General features: G+C 41.0%; 1 protein-coding gene across 9 annotated transcripts in view; it reads right to left on the minus strand.

Moving 5' to 3' along the window:
- USP49 (ubiquitin specific peptidase 49) overlaps positions 1–19,161 on the minus strand; it is a 75,290-nt gene that overhangs the window by 51,337 nt on the left and 4,792 nt on the right. For all 9 annotated transcript variants that reach the window (XM_021098683.2, XM_021098677.2, XM_084968080.1 and 6 more), the window contains exon 3: positions 400–473. The gene's annotated coding sequence lies outside the window, so the exon portion shown is untranslated. The remainder of the gene's footprint in view (positions 1–399; positions 474–19,161) is intronic.

Raw genomic sequence — 19,161 nt, forward strand, 5'->3', positions numbered from 1 at the left:
ACGTCACAGCGCTGGCAGTATTTGGAGCACAAGATGGGGAGGTTAATATCCTTGACAGGTCATGACAGGCACAGTCTCCACCCGACCACCAGTAAAAGCTTCAAGACCTGCCCTAGACTTTTTTTCTTCCATATTACTCCACAGTGCTAGTGCTGGTCTCCAGGTCCCATCTTTATCTTCAAATATGGTTGTGTCCCCTCTTAGCTTAACTCATATTACTGAAAAATTCACAGGAGTAAGAAGGTGATCAAAGTTCAGAATGGTGATAAGACAAAGATAGTGAGTGATCACTCACCCTAATAGTATACCAATCTCGGCCACCTACTATAGACCGGTCATACATAATACTGCTGTGAATGGTTTTCATGAGAAACTTTTTATTATAGTTTTATTTCTTACCCATTAAACAAGTTCCTTCCATTTTCTTCCATATTATTCCACAGTCATTGGTTAGGTTTCCTTTTCTCTATTACCTATAGGGAAGAAAAATCTGTAAGGCTGGGCTGATATATTGTAAGAAAAAAAAGCAACTTCATAAGTTTTATTTATAATTTCAAAAACAGGGAATTCCCGGAGTTCCCATCATGGTTCAGCGGAAACGAAGCTGACTAGCATCTATCCACCAGTGCGATCCCTGGCCTCGCTCAGTGGGTTAATTGTCATGAGCTGTGGTGTAGACTGAAGACATGGTTCAGATGTGGTGTTGCTGTGGCTGTGGTGTAGGCTGGCAACTGCAGCTTTGATTCGACCCTTACCCTGGGAACTTCCATGTGCCATGGGTGCAGCCCTAAAAAAAAAAAAATAATAATAATAATAATAAATAAATAGACTGATTCACAGATGGGAGTATGAAAGGTTTGTTTTCTAAAAAATGTATTTCTGCATTTGTTTTAGGTCTTAACAATTATACACTGTTTTCGTATATAACTCAAAACTGTCAGAAGAACAAAAGCAAATTCATGGTAACAAAAATATTCGTGTTTCAAAAGCTAAATTTTTTTTTTACAGAAGAGAAGTATTTAGTATGAAAGATGCGTGGAGGTGACTTCTTTGTGTTAGGTGGGTTCATGACTTTTATGGAAGAAGCATATGCTGTATACACAAGGACATGCATTAGTCAAAGATATCTAGAGTGTAGGATTTGGGCAAATGACATGCATAATTATTATTCAGGTTTCTGAAACCTTATTCAGAAGGCAGGACTCAATAGGACTGAGATTAGTACACAGCCACTAGGTAACAACATGAAAACTTCTCTATTTTGCCATCCTAATAACTAACACAAGAATCCCTTTCAGAAGGAACTTTCTTTCTGCAAATATATTCCCTCAGTGGGGCCTTTCCACCTCTCACGTCCAGTCCCTGAGTGGTGGACGTTCCCTGGAACAATGGCTGTCAAGATCCCAGGACAAGGAGTTCCCGTTGTAACTCAGTGGTAATGAACCGAAATAGTATCCATGAGGATGTGGGTTCAATCCCTGGCCCCACTCAGTGGGTTAAGGATCCAGTGTTGCTGTGAGCTGTGGTATATAGGTCACAGACGCAGCTCGGTCCCCTGTTGCTGTAGCTGTGGTGTAGGCCAGCATCTGTAGTTCTGATTCAACCCCTAGCCTGGGAACCTCCATAAACTGTGAGTATGGCCCTAAAAAAGCAAAAAATAAATAAATAAATAAATAAATAAAATAAAAAAGCAAAAAAAAAAAAAGGCAAAAAGAAACCTCATGTAAATTTTTTTTTTATTTGCCTTTTGTATTTTTAGGGCCACACCTGTGGCATATGGAGATTCCCAGGCTAGGGGTCCAATCAGAGCTGCAGCTGACAGCCTACACCACAGCCACAGCAACACACCAGATCCAAGCCACGTCTGCGACCTACACCACAGCTCACGGCAACACTGAATCCTTAACCCACTGAGCGAGGCCAGGAATCGAACCCACATCCTCATAGTTCCTAGTCGGATTTGTTTCCACTGTGCCATGATGGGAACTCCAAAGGAAACATTTATCATTATTATTATTATTATTATTTGTCTTTTTGCCTTTTTTAGGGCCGCTCCCACGGCATATGGAGGTTCCCAGGCTAGGGGTCTAATCGGAACTGTAGCCGCCAGCCTACGCCAGAGCCACAGCAACTCAGGATCCGAGCTGCATCGGTGAGCTACACTACAGCTCACAGCAACAGTGGATCCTTAACCCACTGAGAAAGGCCAGGGATCCAACGTGCAACCTCATGGTTCCTAGTCAGATTCATTAACCACTGCGCCATGACGGGAACTTCCTTCATGTAAAATTTTAAGAACACAATTAAATCTCTCATGGCTGCGAAGTTAGGAAGCCCAGCATAGACTGGTGGGAAGAAAGAGAATGAGACTAGGTATCAGGAACCCTAGGTTTCACTTCACTTTGTGCCACTGAAGAGCTATGTGATCCCCAATCCCACTCAAATTTAAAATTCCAAAATTGTGTGCATAGCACCAGAGCAAGGACTAATGTAAAAAGAAACAAAACGTTTTACATTTCAGTGCACAGCATGGATAAAGGCTCAAGATCTGCTGACTTTACTGTTCTAAGATTCTAAATTATTAGTTTGTCATGGGTGTTACCCATTAATGATTCTGAATAATGGCTTAAGTTCAAATTCAGGACCTCTCAACAGAAACTGCAAAACAGACAGATTTATGATTTTCTGTGAAACACAAAGGGTGCTAGGATCTCATTTATACACTTTGACTGTGGTTCAGAATAATTTAGGTAGTAAAATCTAAGTTCACTTGCCAAATGAATTTTACCAGCTGTTTATTAAAATGCTTTCTCACCATTAAACAGAAATGTGGTCCATGGGTTTATGAAGCTGTGTTATACAAAATACAAGGAATGTCAACTTAGGCCATGAGCTTGCCGAGGACAGATTGTTTCTCATTTTATTTCTGTGTCCTGTTGACTTAATATACATTATTGGAAAAATAATGTATGTTAATGTATATTAACTATCAGTTATTCAGTTGAATGAATAACTGATAGAGGACCCCCCCCCTTTTAAAGTTAGGTTTATCTCTAATCTTACTTCTCGGGCAATAAGCTTTTTGATATTAATAAAATATCTTCAAATAAAAACCTCACGTGGTGTTTATCACTGTAAATTTTAATTTTATCATCTCTCCGTGAATGCATTTTCGTATTAGAGCAAAACACTTCATGTTGTTTTATCCTTCCTAAATAGAAATAATTTGGGATTAACATAATGATGTATAAGCAATCCAGAGTCTCAGACTAAAAGATGGTCAAAGCTCACATTAGAAATTTTCTTCCCTAAATTTCTTTCTTTTTTTTTTTTTTTTGTCTTTTTGCCATTTCTTAGGCTGCTCTTGAGGCATATGCAGGTTCCCAGGCGAGGGGTCGAATTGGAGCTGTAGCCGCCGGCCTACGCCAGAGCCACAGCAACGCAGGATCTGAGCCACGTCTGCAACCTACACCACAGCTCACGGCAACGCTGAATCCTTAACCCACTGAGCAAGGCCAGGGATCGAACCCGCAACTTCATGGATACTAGTCAGATTCATTAACCACTGAGCCACGACGGGAACTACTCTTCCCTAAATTTCTGTGTGGTGGTTAGAATCAAAAAGGTTTTAGGAATCCATGTGCCTTGCTGATTGACTTCCATATCTAATAAGATATTGGATGAGTCTATTAATTTATAAGCAGGGTGGAGTTCCCACTGTAGTGCAGTGGGTTAAGAATCTGACTGTAGCAGCTTGAGTAGCTGTGGTGCTGAGGATTGGATCCTCAGGCCTGGCACAGTGGGTTAAAGGATCCAGCATTGCTGCAATTGCAGCATAGGTTGCAGCTGTGGCTCAGATTCAGTCCCTGGCCTGGGAACTTCCATGTGCTGTGAGAGCGGTCATTAAAAAAAAAAAAAATTATAAGGGGCATGAGAACATGGGAGAGTGAAAAAGCCTTAGATTTAGAATCAGAAGGCTTGTGTTTAAGCCTCAAGCTACCCACTTATTTGCAGAGTTATCCTGGGCAACTCACTAATGTGCTGGGACCTCTATGTCCTCACTTGTAAATGTATATAACACCAGCTCTACTCCTTTCCAAAGGTGCTATGAAGATCAACTAGGAAATGTGTAAGTGCACTGTAAAGTGATGAGAACTGCACATGGGATGACCATTCTTTCCCTGCTACCAAAGAAGGCAAGACTTCAGATCATTACTCTGGATATTTGAATATTCCAGAGGTTTGGGGGCATTCTAGGATAAAAGAACACAATCATTCACATAGTGCTCAAGATCCTAAAATGGGAGCTCCTGTCGTGGCTCAGTGGTTAACGAATCTGACTGGCATCCATGAGGACACAGGTTCGATCCCTGACATTGCTCAGTGGGTTAAGGATCCAGCGTTGCTGTGAGCTGTGGTATAGGTTGCAGACACGGCTCGGATCTGGTGTTGTTGTGGCCATGCTGTAGGCCAGCAGCTACAGCTCTGATTGGACCCCTCTAGCCTGGGAACTTCTATATGCCTTGGGTGTGGCTCTAAAAAGCAAAAAAAAAAAGAAAAAAAATGAAGAAGAAGAATCCTAAAATGTGTTTGGTATCTGAGACTTTTTAAAATTTTTTTGCCTTTTAGCGCCACATCTGCAGCATATGGAAGTTCCCAGGCAAGGGGTCGAATTGGAGCTGTGGCTGCTGGTCTATACCACAGCCATAGCAACTCGGAATCCGAGCTGTATCTGTGACCTACACCACAGCTCATGGCAGAGCTAGATCCTTAACCCACTGAGCAGAGCCAGGGATGGAATCCACATCCTCATAGATACATTTCTGCTGTGCCACAGCCACAGTGGGAACTCCCTGGGTTTTTATTTGTTAAATAACATTCTTTCCTTAATTAACTGCTTAATAAAGAATAAAGGACATACAACCTATAATACAAGCAATATTGGTAACTCCTTCTCACCAAGAATAAAATGACCTAAAAGCAACAGCACGATATGCTTGCATTCTCCCCAATTATCCAAAATAAATACATGCAAACAAAAGCAATACCAAATCCTATTTCGTTTGTAGAGCAGTAGTGTCAGCCACAAAAATGACCTTCCATAGAGCATATGCTGGAGTTGCTATTTCATCCCTGTGCTTAAATATCATCCTGCTTTTTATAATCCCTACATGTGGTAAATATTATTAATTGGTAGAGTTCAGTCTGTCAGCATTCATTCAAATCATTTTAAAAGCATTAATTTGGTCATTACCAAGCACATTTTATAAACACCAGACAATTTTGTCAGTACAGAGGAGCAAATATAACAGGAAGAGAACATTTATAAATATTTATTATACTTCTACTAGATGCCATGCTGTGAGGGAGATTTTTTCTTTCCTTTTTTTTTTAGGGTGCACCTGCAGCATATGGAGGTTCCCAGGCTAAGGGTCAAATTAGAGCTGTAACTGCCAGCCTATGCCACAGCCACAGTAATGTGGGATCCTATACCTAAGCTCACAGCAACACCGGACCCCCAACATACTGAGCAAGGCCAGAGACTGAACCTGCATCCTCATGGATACTAGTCAGATTCATTTCTGCTGTGCCTCTATCCTTTCTCTTTCTTTTTCTTTTTTTGTCTTTTTGCTATTTCTTGGGCCACTCCCGCGGCATATGGAGGTTCCCAGGCTAGGGGTCGAATCGGAGCTGTAGCCACTAGCCTACGCCAGAGCCACAGCAACGCGGGATCCGAGCTGCGTCTGCAACCTACACCACAGCTCACGGCAACGCCGGATCGTTAACCCACTGAGCAAGGGCAGGACCGAACCCACAACCTCATGGTTCCTAGTCGGATTCGTTAACCACTGCGCCACGACGGGAACTCGCTCTCTTTCTTTTTTTTTTCTTCTGTGCCTGCAGCTTGTGGAAGTTCCTGGGCCAGGGACTGAAACCATGCCACAGCAATGACCCAAGCTGTTTCAGTGACAGTTCCATTCCACTCCTTCTTAAGAGACATTATTTTTCTTTATGGGTCAGTTGTTTTAAAGGGTGTCCCAGAGCTGTCACTGGGAGCACCTATTGCTCTAGAAGTTGTAAGGAAGCTCAGAGAGCTTCTCTTCCAACCTCTTCACTTTCTAGTTAAGGGAACATTAGGCTCCTAGCTTCCAAACAAGAGGCTTTCCCAGCTCTGCTCCCAGCTGTTATTACTTGTCACCTATGTGACACAATTGTCTCATAAAAGTGACTGGGGAAAAGATGAGTTTTTACCAACCACCAGCATCTGTGAAAGGCCTATTTTGTATCCCAAAGATGCTGGCACCTACAGAGGAGCCCAGTGCCTCAAAGAAGGTACCTCTTAAATATGTATAGAAGTGAATTTATTCAAAAGCATGAAACAGGATTTCTGCCTCCAAGGATTTTACATATAAGTAAAAATCACCAAAGAATCCTATGTCAACATATAATAAATTTGGGGCAAATTGCACAAAGTACACAATAAGAGGGAAGAGGAAATAAGACAAAAGATTTATGTTATGGGATAAAATGTAGGATGGGGTCTTGGAAGAGGAATTCAGCTTTGAAAAACTAGTAAAGAAAGCATTCTAGAATTTCTCAAAAAAAAAAAAAAAAAACACCTGTTGACATTTTTACAACATCTGTTTCCTTTTCCCACATTATTTCAACATTTCTTAACAGGCATACTAGTTTGTTCTAAATAATTTTATCTGCTATAATTATATTCAAGAAAGAGTTTCTGTCCTCCCCCACAAAGAACTTTTGAAGACCACTGAGAAGCGGATAATAGGAAGAAAAAAGAAACCTCCTAAAGGCTCAGTATAAATTCTTCAAAACAGGAATATCTTTAAAAGGGTAAGATGCAAATTTTCTTGAGTTTTCAAATTCATCCAAATAAAACTAGACCCCAATCTTTAACAGGAAGAAAAAACATTAAAAAAAAATTCCCATGACTGCAACCTAAAGCTGACACTAAATTAACAGGACATTTGGGTGACATAAGCCATGGATAAGGGGCTCCTATTTCCAGCTACTTTAATGAGAGAAGACAGAACCACACTGGTAAGGAAAAGAATACTGAAGAAGAGACTCAGTTCTAGTTCTAGACAGACAAGTGAACACAGGTAAGCCTCTGCTTACCTGGGTCTGCTCTCTGGGTCTCAGTTTCCACATCTGTAAAAGGGACATTTAAGTTACTTAATGACCTAAATTTCTATTGTACATCTACAAACTTCCTGAAGTCATTTAGATGCCACTCTCTTACAGGCATTAATGCATGAGGGTAGCAAAGATCAAATGAATTTATGTCTTGTGCAATTCTGTTACTGCAGCAAAATCTTCTAATTGCTATAAGCCACCTACCTATTAAGTCTTATGTTGAAACAGGGCATCAAAGAAATAAAATTGGACCTTCAATGAAATGTGATGTGCTGAACACCTGCTCCATTTCCTCCCTAATTCCACTAAAATGACATTAAAAAAATAAAATTCATAAGGACAAAGACTAGGAAAGGAAATAAGTACAACAGAGTTTTTGGAAGCTGAGAGACTCTGGACTTAGGCATAATGAAGGGCAGGCCTACCTACCACCCTAAAAAGATGGGGATTGAGGGAAGGCTGAGACCCTGAAAGCTAGATTTCCCCGTCTCTTTCCCCACTCGGCTCCCTACATGTAGGCAGGTATGCAACCCAATGACTAGAGCATTCTCCCTGGGAAAGAACCTGGCTAAGACAAAAGAAAAACACCTACAAGAGGTGACCCACACACACAAAAAGGTTGGGTTCCTGGCTAATCGCCTTATAATGAAGTCCACCAGTTAACTTTCAGAAGCCCCCAGTGAGGCAAATTCAGCTTTCAGGTTTTCATGGCTCACTCTAGGCTATGAGTAAAACAGTCAAGGCTATACATTTAAGGAAATTCGCTAAAAGAAAGGCCAAAACTAATGATCAAGTAAAGGTACTTTAAGGAAAACAGATGATAGTGGACGCTGCAGAAAAGTTTTTTAAATTGTAATGAATATAATCAGGGAATAGTTATTCTGTTTGTGAAACAAAAATAGAAAACTACTAAAAAGCAACATTCAGGAGTTCCTGTCCTGGCGCAGAGGAAACGAATCTGACTAGTATCCATGAGGATTCAGGTTCAATCCTTGGCCTCGCTCAGTGGGTTAAGGATCCAGCATTGCCATGAGCTGTGGTGTAGGTGGAAGATGTGGCTCCGATCCTAAGTTGCTGTGGCTGTGGCACAGGCTGGCAGCTGTAGCTCCAATTCAACCCCTAGCCTGGGAACTTCCATATGCCGTGGGTGTGACCCTAAAAAACAAACAAATAAGTAAATAAATTTTAAAAGATTCTTTAAAAAGTTAAGAATTTTTTTTTTTTTTTTTTTTTTTTTTTTTTTGTCTTTTTGCCATTTCTTGGGCCGCTCCCATGGCACATGGAGGTTCCCAGGCCAGGGGTCCAATCGGAGCTGTAGCCGCCAGCCTACGCCAGAGCCACAGCAACGCAGGATCCGAGCTGCGTCTGCAACCTACATCACAGCTCACGGCAACGCTGGATCGTTAACCCACTGAGCAAGGGCAGGGACTGAACCCGAAACCTCATGGTTCCTAGTCGGATTCGTTAACCACTGCGCCATGACGGGAACTCCAAGAAGAATGTTTTAAATCACATCTAAAAGTATAATTTTCCAAGCAAGATTTCTGAAGGGGAAAAAAATAATGAATAAAAATAGTAATTTTAAAGGCAGAGCAAAATCAAAGCACTTGGAAAATTGTACATCTTAGCATAGAGTGTGGCTCAGGATGAAAAAAATTAAGAGCAGGAAATAATGTTTTGCTGATTGAAACTTACTCAAAAGACATAACCACAAAACCAGAAAAAAAAGAAAAAGGAAAAAAAATTTTTTTAACATATTATAGTAACATTGGGAAAAGTTCATGGTTTCTGGTTAATGTCAATCCTGTCATAAATTAAAATTCCTTTTCCACTCAGGCAGATGCTAAACCAAAGTCAACAGAACGATCTGATCACATCACATTGTGGTCAGAAATGAAAACACTTTAAAAACTGTATTATTTCCTTAGGAAAGGAAAGCACAAATACTACAAACCTGTTGCAACAAGGGAGGAGCATTTTGAGTCAGACTCACTCATCCTTTCCTAAGACCTGAGACAAATAGGAGGGAGACCAAGTGCAAATCTGGAACAACTGCTGCCCAGCTTTCTCTAAGTCCCTGAAAAGTGGTGTCTCAATTGGGAGCTATGCTCTTCTCTATCTCCAAACACTTTAAAAATCAAAACATTCATATTTTCTATTGCTCTCTCACAGAAAATAAGGAGTATAATATGGTATTTGTTCATCATTTTTAATATTATCTACATTCAGTGAGTGCTAAGATGGTACTTTCTCAGTCAAGTGTTGGGCTCTTCTTGGACAGGCAAGTTAGAGAAGGTGCTGCCTGCTATTAACTGTTTTCTTTCCTTTTTTTTTTATCTTCTTAGGGCTGCACCTGTGACATATGGAGGCTCCTAGGCTAGGGGGCAAATTGGAGCTGTAGCTGCCAGCCTAGGCCACAACCACAGCAATGCAGGATCCGAGCTGCATTCGAAACCTACACAACAGCTTGTGGCCACACCACACCTTTAACCCACTAAGCGAGGCCAGGGATTGGACCTGCATCCTCATGGACATTAGTTGGGTTTTTAACCTGGTGAGCTACAGCAGGAACTCCCTATTTACTCAGCTTTCTGACATCTAGGGAGATTGTAAACAGGGGAGAAGCTGCTAGATCTTACTTTTTTGATAATCAGCTATTGAGAGAGAGATATATATATCCAAGCCACAGTTGCAGACCCAAGCTGCAGCTGTAGCAACACCCGATCCTTCGCCCTCTGTGCTGAGCCAGGGATCCAACCTGCGTCTCAGCACTCCAGAGATACCACCTATCCTGTTGCACCACAGCAGGAACTCCAATCATCTATTGATTTTTGACCACAAGAGTTTTTTGGTTTTTTTTTTTAACCAACACACAATTAAGCACTTTCTCATTAAATCTACTGTGGTAAAAACACTTGCTCTCAACTTCGGCATACATGAAGACAATGAGAATAGATTGGCAAGATGGTTTAATTGTAGCATACTTGGTTAGCTCTCAAGTTGAATGCTTAGAAAAAGGTTTGTTTCATCATCTCTTGGAATCAGGAAGAAAAACAACCCTTAAAGTTTCTGCATAAGTATGATATTCTTCCTTTTGTGAAATTTGGGATAATAATTAATATCTTACAAAACACAATGCATAACCAAAAGTTCCTCCAGCTTAAAAAAATTAATTAATAAAATGCCATGTTCAATCGTTCATGCTTATTTCTCAGAAGGGGAACAGCTAATTAGGATACAAAGAAACACTCAATCCTACTGGTAATTAGAAAATACAAATTAAAATGAGACATTACTAAATGGCAAAATTAGAAAAGTAGACAATACTATGCGTGGGGGAGGTTGGGAATGCAAGTCCTGTCAGGTGTAAACTGATACAACCATTCAGCAGCCTGACAATACTTATGCCGCAATGCCACTCCTGAGTCTGTATCCCAAGAAATTCTCAAACGTGTTCACAGTGGACATGGATGAGACTGTTTATTGGTACCACTGTTTGCGGTAGCCTAGGCATCCATCACTGTGGGAATGGATGCACACCACGGAATAGTATGCTGCAGTTAGGAGCAATTAGCTAAATGTACATCCTAAACACACATAGCTCTTAAAAACAGTACTGACCAAAAAAGTAAAACTAGAGTAAGATCTACAGCATTTCTGCAGGGAGAATTCTACAGCCAAATTTTACACCCATGTGGTATCATGAGTAATTTTGGGATTAAAGATACACATACAAAAAACATCACTAAGTAATTTGTAAAGATGCATACAGAATCAAGGACATATATCAGACACATTAGAGAGGATGTTTGTGGGACAGGAACAGGAAATGGACATGGGAACAGTGGCCAAACAGAAGGCTTTTATACACCAATGCTAGGCTGCATCCAAACCACAGAGTATAAAATCCAAATTCAGAATAATATTTTTCATTCATGCATACATTAATGTATTCAATAAAAACTTATTGAATGCCTCTTAATTGTCAAGTGCTGTGCTTAAATGTAAACTTTTCTTATTTCTGCTGAAGTTTTTGTTTGTCTGTTTGTTTGTTTTGTCTTTTTGCTTTTTTCTTAAGCCACTCCCAAGGCATATGGGGGTTCCCAGGCTAGGGGTATAATTGGAGCTGTAGCTGCCGGCCTACGCCACAGCCACAGCAACACGGGATCCGATCCCCGTCTGCAACCTATACCACAGCTCATGGCAACGCCGGATCCTTAACCCACTGAGCAAGGCCAGGGATCGAACCTGCAACCTCATGGTTCCTAGTCGGATTCCTTTACCACTGCGCCACAACGAGAACTCCTGAAGTTTAAAAAAAAAAACAAAAAACAAAAAAACTCAAAAGGATACATGTTTTAAGATACGTTTTAACTGGAAATGGAAGGGGAAAATAATTTACATTAGAATATATATTATAAAAGTGAGAAGTTCACTATTCTTAAAACAGCTTAAGAATTTTTTTATCAGGCGTTCCCGTCGTGGCACAGTGGTTAACAAATCAGACTAGGAACCATGAGGTTGCAGGTTCCATCCCTGCCCTTGCTCAGTGGGTTAAGGATCTGGCGTTGCTGTGAGCTGTGGTGTAGGTCGCAGACATGGCTTGGATCCTGCGTTGCTGTGGCTCTGGTGTAGGCTGGCAGCTACAGCTCCGATTAGACCCCTAGCCTGGGAACCTCCAATTGCCGCAGGAGTGGCCCAAGAAATGTCAAAAGACAAAAAAAATAAATAAATAAAAATAAAAGAATTTTTTATCAAATATAAATCTACATTGAAGTTCTCTAAATGACAAACTTTTTTTTCCCTTTAGGGCCACACCTGTAGCATATGGAGGTTTCCAGGCTAGGGGTTGAATCAGAGCTGCAGCTGCTGGCCTATGCCACAGCCACAGCAACGCCAGAACCTTAACCCACTGAGTGAGGCCAGGGATTGAACTTGCATCCTCATGGATACTAGTCAGGTTCACTGCCACTGAGCCATAACGGGAACTCCTCTAAATGACAAACTTAAATGACAAACCAAAAGAAAAGAAAACAAAACAAAAGCCCTAAAAAATTACAGTCACATCTTAGCCCCCAGGTAAAACATCTTTTCTCATGGCTTTCAGTAGTGAAACAATTTCTTTCTTCTTTTTTTCTTGGCCACGTCCATGGCATGCAGAAGTTCCTGGTCCAGGGACCAAACCCACACCATAGCTCTAAGTACAGCTACAGCAGTGACAACACCAGATCCTTACCCCACTGAATCATTCAGGAACTCCAATTATTTCTTTTTGGTAGAGAATTTTTTGCTACTTTATTTGTTCTTTGTAATTTTTTTCCCCCAAAGATATTTCAACTGCTCAGGAACACTTCTCGCCAGATTTCTGTTTCCAAAAGATTTCACAAGCAGGCTGCTAGCTGCCAATGAAAGTGCTGTAGCTAATATGCTCATTACACTGCACTGCTAACAGAAACTGATTAATAATTTGGTGCAAAGTGACATCTATTCCACATCCCAGGGGCACAAAAAAAATAATGTTTTCCCCTCATTTTACCTGTTCCCCTCTTTTTACAAGCTCCAAATGTTAACTAGTATACATGATAATATTGGTAAACAAACCCAACAGCAACTTACAGGACATCATTTGTCTAAAGCTCCAAAATTGTACCTCTTCACTATTTCAGATTTTGATACTACGTGTCTGTAGGTGGGGGGAATCAAAGGCGAATAGGAAGAGCTAGGCCAACCATCAACCTTCCTGGGAAAAAAGGCAACTACATGTCTGTCAGTGGGGTTAGCTGAAGCATCACTGCACAGAACAAAAGACAACATACTAATTTATTAGGCTTACAAAAGATAATGTATTTCAATAATAATAGCTAACATTGAGCACTTATTATGTGTCAGTCACTGTTCTAAATATTTTATATGCATTGTTTACTTCAATCCTCACACAACAACCCATTTTCAAATCAAATGCAAGCTGTTTATCATTGTGTCAAAGTTTCCAGCAAATGTTCACAACTTCCACTGTATCCGCTCTTTCTGCCATTACCGTCCTCATTTCTCACTTAAAACCTTGACTGGGGAGTTCCCGTCGTGGCGCAGTGGTTAACGAATCCGACTAGGAACCATGAGGTTGCGGGTTCGATCCCTGCCCTTGCTCAGTGGGTTAACGATCCGGCGTTGCCGTGAGCTGTGGTGTAGGTTGCAGACGCGGCTCGGATCCTGCGTTGCTGTGGCTCTGGCGTAGGCCGGTGGCTACAGCTCTGATTCAACCCCTAGCCTGGGAACCTCCATGTGCCACGGGAGCGGCCCAAGAAATAGCAACAACAACAACAACAAAAGACAAAAGACAAAAAAAAAAAAAAAACCTTGACTGGTATGTCTCAGACGAATGGAGCAGTTTTCTTCTCTGGCCAGCCTCTTTCACCTCCCTTACAACCACAGAAGATTCCTTCAGGAAGATATTCTCAGTTAACCCCTTCCTCACCTGCTTATTGAAAGTGATCACTATAGAAGTACATAAAGTGACTCTCACCTCCCCAAAAAGGGCGCACCTTAACAACACTCCTTAATATTTTACAACAATAGGAATAGTCTATACATATTGTTCTATAATGTGACTTTTTTTTGGGTAATTTAACAATGGACATCTTTCTACATCAGCAATAGAGATTCGGTGCATTCCTTAACAGCTTAATGCTATTCCATTGTATGGACCCACCATACATCATTTAACTAGTCCCTAATCAATAGGCATTATTTTTTTACAGGAACAAACAATGCGATTAAGAAAAACTTTGTACCTCTATTTTTCACGCAAGTGTATAAATACATCTTTTTTTTTTTTTTTTTTGGTCTTTTTGCTATTTCTTGGGCCGCTCCCGCGGCATATGGAGGTTCCCAGGCTAGGGGTTGAATCAGAGCTGTAGCCACTAGCCTACGCCAGAGCCACAGCAACGCGGGATCCAAGCCGTGTCTGCAACCTACACCACAGCTCACGGCAACACCGGATCGTTAACCCACTGAGCAAGGGCAGGGACCGAACCCGCAACCTCATGGTTCCTACTCGGATTCGTTAACCACTGCGCCACGACGGGAACTCCAAGGGTACACGCATTTTAAATTCCAACATTACTTATATTCCCATCAATAGCGTGTGAGAATTCCAATTTTCCCACCCTCATCCACTACTAGCTATCATCCACTTGTTTAATCTCTTAATCTAATAGGTAAAAAGTGGTAATTGTGTTTTATTTTATATTTATTTAGATGATTAGAGTTAGAATTTACAGTTTACATAGATTATGAACTTATTAACTGTAGGCTAAGCTGAACTGCCTATGGAGAAAAAAAATTCAAAAAGCACATTAACAGAATAATTAGGGAGACTGGTAATGTTTAGCCAACTTGAGATCCTATTTAGTTATTTTTTTATTTTTTGGCTGCCCCATGGCATATGGGGCCAGGCCCAGGGATCAGATCCCTGGCCAGGGATCAGATTCAAGCCATAGTTGCGACCTAATCCACAACCACAGCAACACTGGCTCCTTAGCCCACTGTGCCAGCCCAGGGATGGAACCTGCATCCCAGTGCTCCCAAGATGCCACTGATGCTAGCGCACCACATCGGAAACTCCCAGTTTGGGATTTTAGTATGGAGTGGACAATGACACCACCACAAGTGAGTTTGGTCTCTTCACTAAAGCACACTTATTTACCTGCTACCTGAAAGGCATTGTTATCAGTTCTTTACACTATGCCATATATTTGAGAAATGTTTCTTTTAAGAGTACATTCCTTTTTTTACCCCCTTTCTTTTTTATAGCTGCACCTGCATGGAAGTTCTCAGGCTAGGGGTCAAATCTGAGCCACAGCTGCTAGCCTACACCACAGCCACAGTGATGCCAGATCCGAGCTACGACTGCAACCTGTGCTGGGACACCTCAACGCTGGATTTCAAGCCGCTGAGCGAGGCCAGGGATTGAACCTGCATCCTCATGGGTACTAATTGGATTTTTAACTTGCTGAGCTACAACGGGACCCTCCTAAGAGGGTCAATTCCATAATAATCAATTCCATAGTCATACATTCATTTTCTTACTTTTACTTACTCTGTGTGAACAGGCCACTTTAATATTTTACTTTTTCATATGTTGCTTATTAAGTTGACCTTTGACCTCTTTTAGATATTAAAGCACAAGAGTATAATTAGTATCTAGCCATGAACATCCAATATAATTAAGATATAGGTGGTTGTATTAGAATATAGAAAAAGGAGAGTAAAAAAGTAAATGTTAGCAATGGTCAGCCATAGGGACATTCTAGACATTCTGGATCATGAAAACGAAATACGAACACAGCCCCATATACTCAGTGAATATGTCCATGTCAACATGAGTGATATGCCCTCTGTTCATGAACGCCGATTTACTGGTTAGATGTCTTTGATTATAATGCTATTAATAACAATGGTGGAACAGAGCTATTTACACATTTTCTTTTTTTTCTTTTCTTTTTGCCATTTCTTGAGCAGTTCCCTCAGCATATGGAGGTTCCCAGGCTAGGGGTCGAATTGGAGCTGTAGCTGCTGGCCTAGGCCAGAGCCACACCTGTGACCTACACCACGGCTCATGGCAATGCCAGATCCTTAACCCAACTGAGCAAGGCCAGGGATCGAACCCACAACCTCATGGTTCCTAGTCGGATTTGTTAACCACTAAGCCACGACAGGAACTCCTATTTACACATTTTCTTACCTGATTTCCTTTGTGGCCACCTCCAGGTAACAATTTTGTCAGGGAGACTCTAATTAGCTCTAACAGGGATTTTGACCTTATTATCCTGATAAATTAGTACTTGTAATTTCAAAAATAAGTACCACAAATTATCTAGCATTCTAGAAAGGTTTTGGCTCAAAACGATAAATCAGTAACCTCCTCTCTACCTTTCCTTTAATTCTCAATTTGAATTTATGTTCCTCACAGAACAAACTGATCCTTAAGACTTTATTTCAAAGTCAAAAGCTCTTGCTACATTAACATGACCACATGGCCTATCCGAGTGGACATATGACAGATAACTACACATCGTCTTTCTCATGTCAGAGACAGAAAGAGAGAGCGAACAGGGGGCAGGAAAGCAGAACACTAAAGTGACAAAGTGCTAAAGCCAAGCTATAAATTGTCTTGTGGTCACTCACAGCTGCTTACCGAAAAAAAGACAGAAAGGTAGGGCCTATCTTTCCTCTGGAGAGAATCAGGCATCATATAAAAGCACCTTCCTAACCCACTAACAATAGTGCTGCCTCCCACCCCTCACAGAACTTGCTATCAAGAGAAGTACTGCTGGCTTCTAAAGACAATGACAAGAAGCTCTGTATTCTGTGGGAGAATGGGAGGGAGCAATGAAGACCAGCCTCCTGGGCTCTAAACTATGCCAGACTGCCCGGCTAATCCTTCCTAAATCCCACAACGTTGTGGTGGGGGTGGGGGTAAGGGTGGGAGACAGAATGCAAAACAATCCAAAGTAGAATCAAGGGCAGTAGCTCAGGATTACAGGAGGTCATAACATTTCTATTTGAGTGGGGGGTGGGGGGTGGCAGAGGTAGGACAGATACAAAAGCCTGTACGTTTACAAAAACACAACACAAAAATAAATTTTTATCCCTGATCCTTCTGATGTGCTAATCAACATCTCCCCCCCCCCCCCCCCCGATCATTTCCCAGCCCAGCCTGCATGGAAGGCACAGAGTAGCAGGCATTTTCACACAGCGAGGCTGGAAGAGATGCTACTAGAGTGTAAATTACTAATTAGCTCAATAGAAGACAAAGAGAGAAAATACCTGTCACAGAATGCTGTTTACAACTTGACACACAGTAAAAACAGCCCTGAACATTTCAGAAGAGTGTCTTACTTTTCAGACTTCTATTAACATGTAAATGGCAAAGAAACAGTATTATAGTCTTTAAAAATTGCCCATGTCTCCGAAACAATAACACATGACTGGAAAGAATGCTTTCCAAATAATTTGTAATTTTCTCATCCTTATGAAAGCTAAGTGTTTTTAATTATTACAATCAGCTTTAATAAGGAGCTGTATTTCATAGCTTTGATGCTCACTTAACTGGGGTGGGGATGGGAGCCACAAGGGCTGTGCTCTACTTTTGTTGGAATCCAGCTAATAGAGTGGACAGGCCTCACTCTGCAGGTCACACCTTTATCAAATGGACAGGCTACCATTTTAATAAAGATCAAGGATGAGCTGGAAAGTGGCAATGAGGATGGGGCCAATGAACTCTCCTTATAGCAGGACAACTGAAAAGACTCCCCAAATTTAGATTTATTTTGGGGGGAGGTAATAGAATGTTAAGGTACTTATATCCATCTCCTTATCATAAGGCAAACCTGCTTGTATTAATTGCAAGCAATGTTCCTCAGGCTATATATTTTACACTTAGATCTTTTCCAGCTCCTTGAAGCTGGATCTTTAGGTAAAATATGTTTTTCACCTATGTATGTCTTGGTCATGGTGTTGAACAGCCCTGTGGCTCCTGTTTTCCCATGATAATCACCCATACGTCAAGAGATGGCATATCCTAAGGACCCACGTGTGTGAGCACATCATGCCAGGTGCTAAGGAGGTCCCCAACCAAGAGGCAGACCACGACAGTTCTTGCTGATGCGGGAGAGGCCTATAAAACTTGTGGTTCGCAGGTAAATATATTTTCTAAAATATAACGAAGGCAACAAACCATAAAACCACAAAATCCACTCCAGTCACCCTTGAGATTCCTTTGCTTCATACACTTGACTAAAATCAAACGCATACCAACTTGCTGATACACTCAAAACATTCTTCCCTTTACTTTTTAAAAATTAAGACCTTCACATCCATTTTTTTTCAAAGTTACTTGTTTAAAAGTACTCCAATGAGGGAGTTCCCACTGTGGCACAGTGGGTTAAGAATCTGACTGCAACAGCGTGGATCACTGCAGAGGCGTGGGTTCAATCCCCTTCCCACTGCAGTAGATTAAAGGATCTGGTGTTGCTATGGTTGTGGCCTAGGTGACAGCTGAGGCTGGAATTCAATCCCTGGCCTGGGAACTTCCACATGCTATGGGTGTGACCTTAAAAAATAGCAATAATAATAAAATAAATTTTTAAAAAGAGTACTCAAGTGAGAGAAAATGATCAAGCAAATGGGGCAAAATAAAAACAATTCATGAATTTGAAAAAGGATATATAGAAATTCCTTCTATCACTTTTGCAACTTTTCTATAAAGTTTAAAACATTGTAAAAAAAAAAAAAAAAAAAACCCAAGTCACAAAAAAATCGAGTATTAACAAAACAGCTTTCTCCTCCCTTGTTATGAGTTTCAAACAATTCACATACTTAACTTATGCTGGGCACTTAGAAAACATTAATTATTAGTTGTTATTTGTTTGTTTGTTTTTTTGTTTTCCTTTTTGGCCATTCCTATGGCATGTGGAAGTTCCTCTGCCAGGAATTGAACCTGAGCCACAGCAGTGACCTGAGCTGCTGCAGTGACAATGCTGGGTCCTTAACATGAGCCAGAGAGGAACTCCAATTATTAGCTATTTTTTTTAAAAAATGGGCAGGTCAGTTGTCACAAATGAACTACTTTGGTGAGAGATGTTGATATTGGGGGAGACAATGCATGTGTGGGGGCAGGGAAATCTCTGTACTTCAATTCTACTGTGAACCTAAAACTGCTCTAAAAAAGGTCTTTAAAAAAGAGTAGGTCAAGCAAATTAAAGCAGGTATGAATGTATTTAATGGGTTGCTTACGTAAGGACACATAAAGAGAAGATAGAAAAGAAATCAGCAAGAATCTCAACAGATTTTGCTTATGGATATCCACACTGAAACCCGAGTCCCATTTTCCCTCAGTGGGCAACAACCTCCAAGTGCAAACCTGTATGAACCTGTTATATACCACACGGCTTGCAGATGAGAAATTGTTACCCACTGAGGAAAAGTTCAGGGCCTCTTTCT

This window comes from Sus scrofa, chromosome 7 (genome assembly GCF_054392235.1).
Source record: "Sus scrofa isolate SSC_HxYL_T2T_F1_AM1 chromosome 7, Sscrofa_HxYL_maternal_Yorkshire_Landrace_v2.0, whole genome shotgun sequence".
Classification (NCBI taxonomy): Eukaryota; Metazoa; Chordata; class Mammalia; order Artiodactyla; family Suidae; genus Sus; species Sus scrofa.